This window comes from Myodes glareolus, chromosome X, assembly GCF_982192425.1.
Source record: "Myodes glareolus chromosome X, mMyoGla1.1, whole genome shotgun sequence".
NCBI classification, from domain to species: Eukaryota; Metazoa; Chordata; class Mammalia; order Rodentia; family Cricetidae; genus Myodes; species Myodes glareolus.
Genome location: NC_142053.1, coordinates 37,767,954 through 37,780,426, shown reverse-complemented (window position 1 = coordinate 37,780,426; position 12,473 = coordinate 37,767,954).

The window sequence follows — 12,473 nt, the reverse complement described above, 5'->3', positions numbered from 1 at the left end:
ACACAATTATTTTTATTGCTGATTAATAACTGTAAATTTTCTACTGTTATGAATCATAATGTAGATATCTTATATGCAGGATATCTGATATGTGACTCCTGTTAAAGGGTCATTTGACTTCCCTGCAAAGGAGTCACAACCCATAATTTGAGAATGGCTGCTCTATAGTTTCACACTACAAAATATAATTATGCTGCAAATTATAGTCCTCCTAAATGTTCACCTAATTTTTCCTGTCAGCAAGCCATGTTTGTTGTGAATACATTCTTTAATAAGTGTATTCAAGCCTGGGGAGGAAACAGATAGGCAAAGATTTTGAGTAACTCAAAAGGTCATGAGTTCATCTCAAAGAAGTTGTGGGGTAGTGTTTTTTTCTGAAATTGCTTTCAGCCAAATCCAAAGTGGCCTAGGCTTTGACACCATTAGAAAAAAATTAAAAGAACAGGTTGGTAGAAAGGATGCAGATTCTTAATACACGTGGTTTTATTCACTAATTCAGTAACAACAGACACAAATGAAGTTTGACAGAAGCCTTATTTTGTTTTGTCAAAGACTAATTTTTAGATTCTGACCTTAGAACAAATACTTATGAAAACTATTTGAAGAAAATAGAACAAGGGTCATCAAACTTTTTTCTATAAAAGGCCAGGTTGTAAGTATTAGAATGTGTGAGGCATGCAATCAGTGTTACAACTACTCAGCTCTGCAATAATAGCATGGATGAAGTGATAAACAGTATATAAATTAGTGTGTGGCTCTCTCCGAATAAAAAAATATTTCTGGACAATAAAATTTGAATTTAATATGTTTTTTGTGTCATGAAATATTATTCTTCTTTTGATTTTTCAGTCATTTGATAATATATATACAATTCTCATCTTACAGACCATAAATAAAATATAAACAGGCAAATTTGGTCAATGCATTTTAGTTTAAAAATTCATTAAACAGGCCAAGTTAATATTTACTATAATCTTTTCTTCACATCCTATTTCTCATATAACTCCCATAAAATGGAAGAAAAACAACAAAGACTTTGAAAACAGAGATGAAAAATCATTGCATGAACACATGCATAAGTTCTAGTAAATTCAATCCATCTCGTATTTCAAAAGAAAGCATTGAAAGTTCCATTATCACAACAAACAGATTAGTTGAGGTGCATCTGTGAAACTGTGAAACAGAGACTAAATGGTTCCCAGTGACTTCTCCATCCGTATGTCCATAACACTCCCATTAGAGGTTAAGTATCACAATATGCCTAAAACTATTCTTTTAAAAATGCTGCACAATATTAATGTGAACTATGAATAATCATGACTCAAATGTCTATGAAGGGGTTGACTTCTTGTTTGTAGATATGATGAAAATTCTTTAGATTAGGGTTATAAAATGGAAACTCATATTAAATTATTCTTTCTGTGCTTATTTTTTATAACTTTTTAATTCATTCACTGTTTCATTTCAGCAAACATTTAAAATGTGCAACTTGTCATTCATTGTTTTTATAATTTGATCTCTGCAAGTCAATTATATCAATCCCTTGTTATTTTTTTAACAGGTTATTATCATGAAAAATCACTAAACTTAACTGACTTCTGAAAAGTCATAGGAATAATATGTGACCAAAGTTCAGACAACTTGAACATTGTCTAGAGATCTTAAAACATCTCAGGAGTATGGTACTAGGTACTATGCAGAGCAGTGGTTTGTAGAAGAAGATACAATTCATGGTTTTGATAAAGGCTTCTTTAGAATAAGGAAAAATTAAATTAAAGCAAGGACTAATATATCTTAGGTTGTTAATAAATAGAAGTTCCATTATTTCCTTCAGTGTACATTTATAGACCTGAATACATATATAGAGGGGCATATGTTTCATCAGTTTGTGTTGGAGGAAGGCCACTAGTTTATTTCCCAACTGTCCGGCAGCTTAGACCTGAAATAATCCCACAGAAACTATATTATTTAAATCAGTGCTTTGCCCATTAACTCTAGTTTCTTATTTGCTAACTCTTACATCTTAACCCATGTCCATTAATCTGTGCATTACCACAAAGTCGTGGCCTACCAGCAAAGTTTCAGCACATCTGTGTTCAGAAGAGGCTCCATGGCTTCTCCTCCACTCCTTCTTTCTCCCAGCATTTAGTTTAGGTTTCCCCACCTACCTTAATTTCCTGTGCAGGACCAAGACAGTTCATTCCTTTATTAAGCAAAGGTATTCACAGAATATAGAGGGGAGTACCACATCAAGTCTGGCACAGCATTTCTGTATTAGACTCTACTTTCTCTCTTATTTAATTCCTCTCCTCTATCATCATTGATCCCAAATCCAATACCTTTAAGAAAAGATAAAAAAGGGAATATAAATCTATCCATAGTTGTTAATAACTTTTTATCAAGATTGACTCATACCTATTGTACCTATCAAATTAAGTTTTTTTGATTTGTAAAATTTTTTGATTTGTAAGGATAAGGATGTTTCCATAGAATTGTCACAGTCAAAACTATAATATTCAGTATATTTTATGGGCTCCAACAGGTAAGCTGTTATTGTTTGAGAAAGAGATGCCATGCTCTACTGTACAGTGCCAACATCAGATGAATATGTTTTCACAGCATCTATAGGAGTCATTGGTTTTGGTTTCTTCCCTATTATCTAGTATAAAAGCTGAATCCTTCAAATTTATTGATCAGTTTTATAGGATTCATCACTTGCATTAGTCTGTATATTCATACAACACAAATGCATGGAAAGCAGACATGTAAAAACAAAGAAAGGAAAAATAGAATTTCTTGTCTGAGTTAAGTGCTTAAGATTATAGTTCTAAGGAACTAGACTACTTATTCAAGCTATAGCTCTATTATTGTAAGAAATATGGCCTTGACCAATTTATATAGCCATATAATTGAAAGATTACTTACACTTTCAGAAGTTTAGTCTATTACAATCATGGCAAGAAGCATAGTAACATACAAGCAGACATGATGTTGAAGTGGTAGCTGAAAGTTTTACATCCCGATCCACAGGTGGAGAAAAAGATAGCTAGACTGGGCCTGGCATAGGAATTTGAAACATTAAAGTTTACCCCAGTGGCAAACTTTTTTAAACAAGGCTATACCTCCTAATCCCTCTCATCCTTCCAAAAAGCACTACTCTCTGGTGTCTACAGAGTCACATATAAGATGATAGACTATTCTTACTCAAGTCACCACTAGCACTGATATTCCTTGTCATTGTATTTATCTGCCTTAAAATACCAGCTCTAATACATTGACGCTAAGTGAAATGTTGGGTAAATCACACAGACAGACAGACAGACAGACAGACAGACAGACACACACACACACACACACACACACATACCTTCTCATCATTATAGAAGAGATCTTAAATAGTACATGTCTCTTGTAGTTGTTGCTATAATTAGAAGCACACATGCTTATAAAGTAACCACAACAAATGATAACTGCATATAAGAAGGGTTCAATACATATAAATTATCATTATTAGTTGCTGTAATTATCCTGAAAATTTGTGTTAAATTCATGTTAAAAATCATGTTAAAAATGAAGGTATTTGCTGTGGGACAATTGTTTTACCCTCTAAAAACTTGTTTCTTATACTTGTTTAAATAAGCGCTGATTGGCCAGGCAGAAAGTATAGGCATGACAACCAAGCAGGAAGTAGAGGTAGGGCAATGAGAATTCTGTGAAGAGGGAAGTTTAAGTCCTCAGTCGTGACCTAGCCTCAGAGGAAGCAAGATGTGACTGCCTCACCGAAAAATGTACCAAGCCTCGTGACTAACTCATACAAAAATTATGGGCTAATATAATTTATAGGAATTAGTTAATAAGAAGAGCCTGAGTTACTGGGCCAATCAGTTTATGATTGATGTAGACCACTGTGTGATGCTTCAGAACTGCAGGACTGGGTGGGACAGAAAACCTCAGTCAAGAGGTATTACGTACTGGGAAAAATGAAATTCATAGAGTTACAGAACTAATTTGTTACTACAATACAGCTCTCTTTACTTCCAACTGACTGTGTTTTGTTGCAAACTCCTTAATGTTTGTGTAAACAGAGTGTATCAATGTTTGTTTACACATTAAGAAGGAGGAGCAGTTTTCTCATTTTCAATTATGTAATTTTATTTCTTGCTAATGGGAATTGTCATACTGTCTTCTCTTGTATGACTTTGAATAGCAATGTTTCTCTTCCACAGTTTGTCCAGGTACCCATCCATATATAAAAATTTCTGTTTTAATAACTGTCAAAAATCTACATGATATGTGATGTTACCTTAGCCCTTATTGAAGATCTCCACCAAATTTATTGTTGTGCAGAGGTTGCATCACTCCCCAAAAACATCCTTCCATTTCAATGTCCATGAGATACAGTTATAAACTAGATAATCAAATTTCTCAATAAAAATCAAATATCTTAGAACAATAGCACAGTTTGAAGGAAAAGATGTTGGGATTCCAACCTAGTTGTTCCTTATGCAAAACAAGAGATTTGAATTATTGTAAAAGACGACATTCCCTTTATATCCAACTCTATTCAATACTCAATACCCCGCCAATTACAAATAGCAATGCTTTCAAGTCTCTTAGATTTATTTTCTGCCCCCATAATTCAGAACAGTCAAACATATTTGATAAGATATTACATTTTGGGCCATGGCTTCTTTATTGTACAACTGATGATTTCAGGTTGTAGACAATTGTCTCTGAGATATCCCTCTACATCAGAATGTTCTGAGCATGCAGGAATACTACCTCTATTACAGTCAGGTATCTTGGTCTTCAGTGTTCTTTTCCTAAATAAGGCTAAGGTCAATTTCTTAATTCATGCCTTATGTTAAAAATTCAGAATCTAATAGCATATCTAAAAATCATATTTTTTTCTAGTAGAAGGGATTTTCTCTGCCTCTATAAAAAAATAGAACTTTGGGCCATGAGAAATGTACCTATTTTTCTATTTCTGCCTTCTATTATAAAATCTGCCATCTCAAGTATTTCTCATGGTGAAGGTCATTCAAATGGACAAATACCTAAGAATAAAATAGTCTCTAACAGTAAAATATTTAGAAGGGTATCAATAGAATACTTAAAAAAAATGTCAAGAATTTGTCATTCCTTTTAAATCGTCCAGATCTGTGTGCCTTGAGGTATATTGATACAAGTACTGTAAAAATATTTTAAAGGGTTACAAACTTAATCTAGGCCATTCTTCATTTTCTGGCTAGTTGGATTAATCAGGCTAGGATTTCAGTAACAAAATGAAGGTGATGAACCAAGTTAATTATGTGAACTACCCAAGTCAATAAATTTCAATTGCTTGCATTTCATAGACCTTTCAGGTGAAAGCCTATTCTGTCTCGAAGTACTTGTATAAATTCCTGCTTAATATTTCTCTCTGACAATGGACTCATAAGGCATTGGGTCAAGAAAGAACCACATCTGTCACATCGGGGGAAAAATACTAATGGGTCCTGGTGTGATGGTGCATTTTAAACTCTTCTGAGGCTTCTTAGCTTTGAAATGTACACTGTGTCAAGTGAAGAATCAGGCCTCAGATAAAGAGGATGCATGCACAGGAAAACTTGAGGGGAAATTATAAAAACAAAAACCATTATTTTTATAGTAGAGAAAATGGATCATTGATTTTAACAGTCTTAATTGGAATGAATTGATTTGCTCAGTTTCTTGCTTTGTAAATTGCAATGATCTATCTAGGGATGGAATATAAGTCATGAGAAGATTCTACTGTGGGCTACTTAGTTAATTATATCCGGTGTCAGTTCTGTATTGTGTTTATTTCTTTTCTTTTCCTTTTGCTTCTATCTACCATTCTTGACATTGAGGAATATTTCAGTTTTTCTTTATTGTATCTCTTTTTATTTATGCCTGCAATGTTACCTAGTATGGAAAGTTCTTCTGTCTGTGTTGCTTTATGCGTTTTATTGGTAAATGAATAAAGCTGTTTTGTCCAGTGGCTTAGCAGAATAGGGTGATGTGGGAGTTCCAAGCAGATAAAGGAGGGGAAAGTAGGTGGATCAGTAAGAAGCTATGTTAGCCACCCACAGGAGACAGATGCTTCTATCAGAGCCCACAAGAACCTTGCCAGTAAGCCATAGCCACATGACAATACACAGATTAAAAGAAATGGGTTAATTTAAGATATAAGTGTTAGCCAGAAATACACTTAAGCTATTGGCCAAACAGTATTGCAATTAATATAGTTTCTGTGTGATTATTTTAGGTTTGGGTGGACAGGAATGAACAAGCAGCCTCCCACCAACAAACTGCACCAAATGTGGTCAAATAAATCTACTTAAAAACCCAAGAAGCTTGAAAAGAAATTCTAGACACACACACACACACACACACACATAAAAACAAACAAATTTTAGCCACAACACAATAACTGTATGTTGTCTTTGAATTGTTTGATCGCTGAGGAAGGAACAACAGCTGCTAAAAGATGTTTGATTATAAATTCTGCTGGATTAATCAGACATACATATTTTCAAAATTTAAGTCAAAAGATATGTTACTTGGAGAAAAGGTTTTACTTTTGCTTCTATAAGAAATGAGAGGCTTAAATGAGTTAAGAAAAGTCAGATTTGATCAAGAAAGATCCCCTGAAAAATCTCCAATGCAAGCAGATGGCCCAGGTGTTCCAACATTTCAAAGGACCACTGTTGGAGTTTCCTCTGAGTTCTACATCCAGAACAGCTTCAAGATTGTTGGTTGAGATGATCAAGCCTCACAGAATATTCCACTCAAGACTTGACTACAATCCTAAATATTCTTTATGTCTCCTTAAGATTATCTGTGCCCTCAATCAGCAGGAAGTAGTCTGAAAAGCTATGCTCACATTCCCACAAAATGGATTATGGATTCTTTTTTTAGAGTGTTGGTTACAAGTTGTTAAAGATAATGGCCAGGAAGAAAGCTAAACAAAGGAGATTAGATTCAGAGTTTTTGTTTTAGAAAAATAAATGGAAGTGTTGTGGGACATTGATCTTGTAACCTGTAAAAAATTGTCATTTATATCAGTTTAATAAAATACTAATTGGCCAGTAGCTAGGCAGGAAGTATAGACAGGGCAACGATGCAAGAAATATAGGTATTGTGACCAGAATAAGAGAATTCTGGGAAGAGGAAAGGCTCAGTCTGCAGTCATCAGTCAGACCAAGAGGAAGTAAGATAAGAATGCCTCACTGATAAAAGGTACCAAGCCATGTGGCTAACACAGACAAGAATTATGGACTAATTGAATATAAAGATTATTTAGTAATAAGTCTGATTGAATAGGTCAACAAGTTCATAACAAGTTCAAGTTAATGTAAGCCTCAGTGTTTTTCTTTGGGACTGAATACCTGCAGGACTGGGCGGGACAGAGATCTTTGTTAACATTCATCCTCTAGGGTTTGTTTCTTTCTGAACATATTTGACCTGGTAGCATATAATTCACCATCAATTTTTAAATTTATTCTTTTGCAATTTTTATTATTTCTTTGAGAATTTCCTACAAAATGTTTTATTCATCTTCTCTTTTTTTCCTGAATTCCTCCTAAATTCACCACCCTTCTCTACCCACAGAAATTTGTATCCTCTTCCTTCTCATTTTAAAGAAAATAAAACAAAACAAACAAAAAATCAAAGCCAGAAATGAGGCCTTCCACTGGAGTTTGGTTTACCTACCAAGCAGCACACCCTTAACAAAACACAACAAAACTGGCTTTGCCTCTCCCAGCAGCAATCAATTGCCAATAGCTCTTCAGACAGTGGTGGGACTTCATAGCCACCTCCTCATTTCATGTTGTGATTATGTTTGGTTTAAGCATGTGTTGGTCTTGTGCATGCCATAGTCTCTGTGAGTTCATATAGACAACTTTTTTGTTGTATAAGAAAAATAATTTCCTTGTAGTTATCCATTCAATTTGGCTGGTTTATAAGGGAAATTTTGCCTGATATATGTATTAGCCAATAAAATTCTGAATTGTCTACTAAATCTATCTACAAGAAGAAAGAGGTTATATAGGACTAAAAATAAGTCTTTCCTAGAATTTATTGCTAAGCAATTTTTTATTTTAAGGGAAAATTAAGATAGATATCTGGACATTTGCTTTCCATTTCTGGATCAGGAGTCTAACATATGAGTGATATTAAATACGTTTTCACTCATGAATGAGTATTTTCTTAATGGTAAGAAAATGATTTCTACTCTCAATAGTCCATAATGTTACTGGGAAATAAAATTGTAGGTAGACTATTCCATGGCTAAAAAGAAGCAGAACATTTGTTTGTCTAGTATGTTAAAAATTGATGTGTTAAGAGGTCATATTCCAGTGTTTTCCATGAAAAATTGCCAAGCTATATTAATGAATTAGAAGAAAGGCATCCGAGAAATGAAGTATATTTGGTTTATCAAGGAGATTCTGAATTTAGCATTTAAAAAATCTTTTCTATGATTTAAAGAATAACTAATGGTGAATTTTACTCACATTGATGTAAAAGACTTGATTAAATTAAATTGATGTAAAGGCAAGAAATGACTGTTTTTGTATGACACAGAAATATGAAGTCGTGTGTTGGCTCACCTGCCCTTTTGCTAGATATACATTGCTTTCTACTTATTTCTGTTCTTTCCAAATCTAGTCTTGAGTTCTTTTTGTTTGGTTGATCGTTTTTTTGTTTTGTTTTGTTTTGTTTTGTTTTTGAAGACAGGATTTCACTTTGTGTAGCCATGCTATCCTGAAACTTATTCTATAGACCAGGCTGGCCTAGAACTCAGAGATCTGCTTGCCTCAGCCTCCAAAATGCTGGGAATAAAGGAGTGTACAATTACCACACTGCTTAATCTTGATTTCTAAAGAAAAAGAGCAGGATACCTAGTGGGAGTACCATTATACTCATTGACACACATTTGATACATTTTTAAATCAGAAGGATAAATAACTTATTGGACAAGTTTGGGAAGTAGACTGAATTGAACTACTCTGATTTTCTTCCTCAGCTTTATATGTGCATTCTGTAACTTAGTCAGTGCCTCCTCAAGAATGTTGTATTCATGATGCTAAAAATGAATGGATTCTTATTCTCCTCTCAGGGATACTTCAATTTTCATGACTATTGTGCTGGTAAATGCTGATTTATGTGAGAAATATATTTTTCTTGTACTTATAAATCAAGCCCATTTTTGAATATATTTTATTTTTTATATTTACTTGTATACCATATATATTGATCATATACCCCAATACTTCTCCCAACTTTATATCCTCTCATTTAAATTTTTTATTTAATATATTTGAAACTAACTAAGTTCAATTACTGTTGCCTACACTAACAACAAATAGTATTTGTTGACTTGATCTGTGCAGGCAACCATGGCTTTAGTGAATTCATGAGTGTAGCAGTTATCTACAACATGTTCAGAAGACAGTGTTTCACAGTGGCACTAATTTATAGGAATAATCATAAATATTTAGATGGTAGCTTGAGAATATATAAATTGATCAAAACACTATGTCCCATGACCTCCAAAGCAATGATCTTTTAATGGCATTTAGAGTATGAGACATTAATTCCCTCCTGTGAAACAGACTTCAAATCTAACATAGAAGTGTTTTGTTGCCCCATAACTCTCATGGCAGTATTACTCCAGAGGGTACATCTTGGCAAGCAGGTCAGCATTCAAGATTCACTGCTGGGCATACCACTGAGAACATTTCTACTGATGCATCCTGCATATTACCGCAGCTTCTTGCATTAAAATGTCTATCCAGTATAGAGGAATTCCTGAGCAGAGTTCCAGCTTAATTTCTCTTCTTTGTTTTTTGAGTCAGAATCTTACTATGTAGTCCGAGCTATTCTGGAACTACTATATACATCAAGTTGACCTAGAAGTTACAGAGGTCTACCTCTGTTTTCTAAGTGCTGGTATTATAGATATGTGCTACTACACCCAGTCCTAGCATGGTTTATTTATGTCCGGTAACCAAATGGATTGTATCATCAATAATAGGGTCTTACCATTTTATTATGGTTGGCAATCAAGAACAAGGACTATAGTCTGTGTTGTTTTGCTGGCCTCTGTCATCTCCCTGACCAATAGCTTGTAGGGAGTTATCCCATGTCTGGCACTGAGCTTTTCATTTAATAATTCATATCTTCTGTGGGAAACCTTATCCACCCATGCACAATACCAGTGTTCCAACACCTTCCTTTTTGAATTAATTTTTTTATTAGGTTACAAATTAGTGGTTTTTCATAAGTGGTTTCATAAGGGTTTTTCATACGCCAATTCTTATTTTAACCTTCTATATTGAAAAGAAACATTTACTAAATTTGTACTAGATGAGAACACTTTTGGATTTTATAAATAGTAAAAGCTATTAGTTTTTGAGACAAACTATGTTGCAGATACTGTTGTATAAACTTGTATGTACATATATATATATAATGTTGTACATACATGTATATAAAATGTCTTTATCACTTAATTATGATTTAGAAACTCATAAGTAGAGAGACCTAGGAGCATTAAGTAACATATTTGAAATTTAAATGGATTGGTTTATTCTAGATCTCTTACTTTTAACTAGTATTGCTTATAGCCTTCATTAAACCTTAAAGCCTTGAACAATCTGTGTTGGGTTAAAGTGGCTACAAATTATTGGACACATCCTGAGAGAAGTTGGTCAATGCTTCCTTCTCAGTCTCAACAAATTTAAGCCAAAAAGAAATACTGTTCCAGTTTCTCAACCTATATCATAAAAAATCGACACATGTTACCTATCTCTTGCAAAACATTTTCTATGGAAACCCTGAACCCACCATGTGTAATATAGTCTGTCTACTTTGTGATTGCCATGGTAGAGAATATACACGTAGGTTTTCCAGTTTATTCTCCCAGCTGAGTATCAATACCTACCAAGGAGTTCATTGTAAATAGGAAATTATTTTTGCTTATTGAAAGCATTCTGTCAATCTGATGAATACCACTGATGACCTTGTTTGGCACCATGTGGAACCAAGAAATCATTCAATCTAGGCTTTCAGAATTTCTTGACCCACAAAATGATGTATCACAGTATACAATAATTGCAATTTTAAAGCAAGGAACTTGGAATGTTTTGTAAAGGAACACATAATTATAGTTATAACACTGAAGGATTCAAAGGAAGACAGGTACTTATCAAGTTTCTAAGAAGTGTTTACATAGCCTTAAATGCCTGGTACATAAAAGGCACTCCATAAGTGAATCTAATTTTACACCAGAATTTCAGCTTATATATTTTGTGGTGTGTGTGTGCATGTCTGTGTATGTGTATATGTGATACAGGATGTCCCATAGAGTTTTGCATGTTGACAGAAAAAACTAGTACAGCATAGTGTGGGAGGGCTAATCTTTCTATAATACCAGATCTGGGGCTTTCTTTGTTCTTACTGGTCAGAGTGGAGATTTTTTGTTTTTCAAGAAGACTTTTATTTTTGAGCCACTATCACAGAATCTCACTCTTTGAGGTCAAATTCCCACTGTCCTCACATCCTTGGCATGTGTTTTGGCCGATTATTCCCTCTGTATTTTCTTCCATCTTCCTGATAGAGCAGAGGGAATCAGGGAGCTAAGAAAAGTGAAGTATTTCCCTAAGTTGATTTCAAACAAATGTCAGTTTTAGCAGGTGGAGTAAACTATGAAGTGCAGCATCTAAGTGCTGGGTGAATGTTAAAATCCCTCAATGCCCATTGGAAATTGGAATATGAGGCATGAGGGCATACCTGATTAGATAGCAAGCTCAACTTTTTCCTCACAAAAGTCCCCAAACAGAGATTTACATCCACTATCAGAATATGCATTTTAAAAGACCCCAAATACATATTAATGAACCATAAAATGTATTTTAAAATGTCAAGAGCTTGGTTTTAAAATGCATGTTTAATTTGGAGTAGAATTCTGGAATCCTTAAAACTTGAGAGGAACAAAAGCATGAATGATGAATTTAGTATCTGCTTGTTTTGAAATCTCTTGGTTGCAAGAATAGGTAGTTTTTAACTTCAAAAGGAAACTTCATCTCTTCCTGCTAAAATAACAGGCTCTTTTTATATCTTCCTTCCCTTTCTGAGGTCCCACTTCTCCCTGGCTCCCCCTCTCCATTCATGCTTCTCTTTCTTTATTTTCTTCTGTTTCAAATGTTGATTTGTCTCAGAAGAATGAAGATTTAGACCTTGTATCAATCACTCACTTTTCACTAGTTCAAAGGCCCATCTTTGCCAGGAGAGCGTTCATCCTTTGCAGCAGCTGAAGTAATGTCACTTTGCTTCCTGGGATGAAACTAAAGAGATTCATCTGAACTGCCAAGTAGAAGGAGGTAGAAATTGATACAGCCTTAACTTTTGGCTTATCCTTCTAGCCCAGGCAGTGAGGCAGATCCTTATGGCCTCTGTTGTAGAAA